Raw genomic sequence first — 5,000 nt, 5'->3', positions numbered from 1 at the left:
ATTTTTTTTTCTTCTTTTTTTTTTTTGCTGTGTGTATGACCTTGTGCTAGAGCTTACAAGTCCCATTCTACACATAGTGAGTGTATTTTACAAACCTGATAATTGATATTCACATCAAATGCTTTTGGTAAAGATGACTGCTTTCAGACAGATTAACAGGTCATCACACACTGTACAGAACTAGCTTTTCTTTTCACTGCTAGGAAATTCCCCAAGGAAACTCACTCAGCGTATTCAGTTTTGGACTTCCACTATTCATAATATTGAAATTAAAGGACACTGAATAGCGGAAGGTAAACAGCTAGGAGATAAAATATGCATATGGGTTGTGCGTGATTTCAGTATTTTTCACAGGGATTAATTCACAAGGCAATTAAAATATATATTCACAAAACTGCATAAAAAGGTTTTTTAGAACGAGGTCCCTACAATTGGATTTAAATGACACCAGGCAGCCTTCAAAAAAATATAGTGGTGAGAAATGGCCTGTATTATTTTTTTTTTTACCTGACCGGGGTGGGATAGATTGAAAAGCTTATATTAAAATATTTTGCCTATAGAATTAGCTCTGCTGTGTCAGCAGTTTTACGAGCAGGAAGAATATTAAAGTGAAATGGATTAGTAAGGACACATTCATTAATTCTTTTCACATGATTCATAAAGGTAAATGGAAGTTCCTTGTGACAGTCAAACGTGTGTCTGTATTTTTTTGTACGGCTCTGGTACTATAAGCATCTTGTTTTTTTTTTTTTTATCTTTTGTTATGGCAGAGTATTAGTTAACTATAATCCAGATCTGCCACAACATTTAAAAAATATTGACAGAGCTGTCCTTTCTCACCTGCCCTTGTTTAAGACTTGCACGCTGCTTTATCGGCCTGCAAAATGCTACCTCCTCGCTTAGTCGCGGGCCCATCCGGCAGCCGAAGAGTTAAACTGATTCAGCGCACTAAGCAGTTATTACTTTCAGTAAACATTGGCTTCATCTTTTAAATATGACTGCTGCAATATCTTTTTGGTAAAGGAGGAATGTTTAGAAAACATCTCAGAATACACCTCAGTCTGCCTTTGTCATATTTAATAAACAGCTTTCTTCCTATAATAGTGCCTGTAGAAAGCGTCTTCTTCCAAACTTTAGATGTACCTTTACACATGGAAAGTGAATATTCTTATATTACTGTGAAGGATACGACAGCATACAGTTATACACTACGTCAGTCCTTTTCTCTTGATGTTTCTGATTACCTGTTTTTTTTTTTTATTATTATTTCCACGCATTTTCTCATCTATAACCCTGTTGATGTGTTGTCTGTGTGATATGTTCTCGGAGGACAAGAACTGTATTTGATTGTTTATGGTGGAGCAATGTAGTGTTCCTGCTGGAAGTGTCAGCGGTACCTTGTGTGACTTTGGCAAAAGTTTTGTTTTCTTTCTTTTTTTTTTTATATATTGTTACTCCAGTTTACAGGCTATAACATCAAACCAGCATCCTGCTGCCCTGGCACTGATGTAGTGTTTTTTTTTTTTTTTTTTTGTTACAGGCCCATTACCTTATGTTTTAAGTTATTGTGGTTTTAGCCTGTGAGTGGTGCAGTATAATACCTTAGTGTTTCTTTTTCTGTACCTGCTCTTTTAGCTTAATGCTACAAGAATGGTCTCATTCTGTGGAAAGCAGTCCCACTGTGTTTATTAAGTTTCATAAATACACATCTCCTGAACGTTTGAGAAGCTGGACATTTAAAAATGTCAGCACACTTCCCCAGATCAAAAAAACTTGTTACACTAAATAGTAGGAATGCGTGGAATGCCTCAACACTACTTCCTTTTGTTTAGGTAACTTGCCATTTTGTCCTTGGCTGTATATACCTCTTGTGTGTATTACATTACAGTGGAAACATAGCAGGATAGAGAATGTAGGTGGAAGCCTGTGATCGTTTGGAAAAAAAAAAAAATGATATACTTGGAACTGAGGAATTTAACACCCAAACGATCCATACTTTGGTGAGAAAAAACAAAACAAACGAATCTAAAGCTCAATGCTACCCTGTCATAAAGTGAACAGGTCTAATTGAGCTATGTCTTTCTATCCTGCTATTTGTACAAATAAGAAAGCCACATCTTGATGAAAAATAAACACAAAAGCACTGTTGTGACTATAACAGGGAGTCGTATACTAATTTATATAATAAGTGGTTGTGCATGCTTTATTCAAGATTATGGCTGCAAGAAATGGCTTGAATTGCTGGGTGTGTTTAATGCTGGATTATAGCAATTTGAAACATGTCAAACACATGGCTAACGCCTCATGCTTCACTCATTCTTGCGTAAACCTGCATAGCCACCATCCATTATACCCTTGGTAACAACGCAATTCTGCAAGTAAATATTGTTACACTAAGTAACCTTTCAATTCAGGTTGTTTAGGAAGAGAAAATGCAATCTTGTGCAGTCACTTCCAGTGTCAGTTTAATGTTTCAAGAGGGAAGTGATGTAGAGAGTAAGTATCTATAATGCCACTTGGTGAGGAAAGGAAACTTGCTGAATTATTTCCTCTTAAAGAGTGGGTACACGTCTGGAGATGAAATACTGTGTGCTGTACCAGTAGACTTAAGAAAAAAAAAATGAAGGGCCACAAAGCTGATCAACAGATAAGGGTTGTTCAATGTTTGAGTAGGTTTGTTTTAACTCCTTTAAAGCAGCTGCCCTATATTCTCTTCTATATCCCTGTCTTGTATCCCTCCTTAGTGGATTTCCATCCAGTGGTCTGGCCACTGTGATGCTAAAACAGAGATTAAGATCGCACACTTCCTAGCACTCCCTCTCTCTTGTTCCATCTGACACTTCCACATTCTGAGGAATGGATACATAACGGGACACCTGCCCAAACATGACAGTGTTCATTACACACTCAGGCAAAAGCACCACCCCCTAATAATGTAATCAGCCTAGAACTCATAACAGTTACCTTGCTAGTATTTTTGTACACTTTCACTAACCTTCATGTATCGCGGTGTGATCCTTAATTCAAATAGCGATGTCGCTGATTTCCCTAGCTGTACGAAGAAAAGCATACACATGTCTAAAGTTGCAATACATTTAACAATAATTGTCTGAATAAACTTGCAATATCCAGAAAATAACTGCAATTAATTACAACGGGCTGTTTAAAATTGCACTATCCAGAAAATAACTTCATTTTAATAACTGACTGTTTTAAAGGAAAGTCAGGTTTTCAGCTTGATTACCTAGTGAAAGAACTAGTACCTGATACTATTTGTTGGTATTCCCTTTGTGCGCTTTTTTATTGGTTCATGCATTTCTATTGTTGGGAGGTGGGGGTCAATCCCTACTGACTGCTTGTGCAGTATTTTGGAATATTCCCCTGAAATATCCAGTAGAAAGCAGCACTTAAAATATACTGTAAGCCCTTAACAAGGATCCACAAACCACAGACCATAAACTCCTTGTCAACTTAACATTTTAATTTGCTTAGCAACTGCCTTGTTTGCTTTCTCTTCCAAAGAATCTCTGTACTTCACAAACGTCCCGCTAATACACATTTTTACAAACATAACAAGCTGATGTTTTCATCTGTAAACAAGGCTGTGTGTAAAGTGTTAGAATGTTTTGCTTCCTTCTTGACTTGAGCTTAGAAAAAGTGCAACTGCCAGGCTTAAATTTTGGCGTGCGATGATGCGACTGACAAAGTTGCGCACATTTTTATTATCTGGCTTCTTTGCTCTTTCTTGAAAAGTATGTGTAAAAAAAAAGTCTAGATGTATCTTCTTTGTTTGGCTGAGAAGTACATTAGAATTTCCTAACATCTAGAGAGCGAAATCGGACACATTTAACTGAATATTTTAAACATTGTGCATGTAAAATTTATGCCTAATTTGAATACTTATTAACCGCCTAATCTCAGAAAAGAGTACTCGCTTTCTGCCTTTTTTTTTTTTTTGTCTTGTAAAATTTATTGTGTGCTTCACAATTTCCATTTGTAATATTTTTCTTAGTTAATGTTTAATAGGATGTTTAACAAGGTCTGTTTGTCCATAAACACATCAAGTTAGTGACTGTATACTCTACTCTAGTTATATCATTAAGTCCTCCTCAGTTAACACTTTTTTATGGTTCATCTGGAACTGAGCGACAGTCATCATTATTGGGGTATTTAGAATACCTTGCCATTTAAAAAATATTTAAATCTATCCTTTTTAAAAAAAAAATCTTCTGCCCAGAATAGTTTTGTATAGAGCGTATAAGGCAGAGTTAGTATTGATCGCTCTTGAATTGCTTGGCATGCGGCAGAGCAATTTTTCTTCTCCAATAAATTGACGTAGACCTTAGAAACCATGTTTTGGAACTTTATTCTCTTTATATTGTGTCATAGGCAACCCAAAATTGACTGGAGGCCCTTAATTCTAACCGCAGTTTGACAAATATCATTTGCATATTGTGTATGGTGCGGTAAGATTTGTGTGGCTTCCACTCCTAATGACAAAGACTTCTCAATATCCGGAGACCATTAGAATATTATAAATTGTGCTCTGGCATATGCACCGTATTGACCTTTCCGTAAAACACATGCACAATGTTCCTTGAAAGTCGAGTTTGTAAGGGCACTTGGTTCTTTATTTACTGCAAGGATTTCAACTGATCTTGGCAGGACATCTCATTGCTACCCTGAAAGTACAGTATATTTATGCAGTGAAACCGATAAAACATTTATTACTGTAGAGAAGGTAATATGCATAATTTATGCTGTTTTTAGCACAATCATTAGTGATATTCTTGATAGATTTTATTTCTAGCTTTCATATCTAATACATGCCTGGAAAATTAATTTTATATCTTTCATTTATTTGCCTATGTTAAAATTGAGTTTTAAGTCATCTTCAAGTGAGCAGTTTGATTGCTGCTCATGCATAAGCTTAATTACTTCCCAGGAAGGACAGTATTAAATGTTTTAAATGTCAGAAAAATAAATGAATATCAGCCGTT

The 5,000-nt window shown here is 35.9% G+C and overlaps 1 protein-coding gene across 13 annotated transcripts in view; it reads left to right on the top strand.

Annotated features, from left to right (window-relative positions):
- FOXP2 (forkhead box P2) overlaps positions 1-5,000 on the top strand; it is a 334,297-nt gene that overhangs the window by 77,570 nt on the left and 251,727 nt on the right. The window lies entirely within an intron of this gene.

The sequence above is a fragment of the Rana temporaria genome, chromosome 3, assembly GCF_905171775.1.
Source record: "Rana temporaria chromosome 3, aRanTem1.1, whole genome shotgun sequence".
Lineage (NCBI taxonomy): Eukaryota > Metazoa > Chordata > Amphibia > Anura > Ranidae > Rana > Rana temporaria.
Note: the sequence above shows the minus strand (reverse complement) of the source record. Positions and strands in the feature narration are given on the sequence as shown.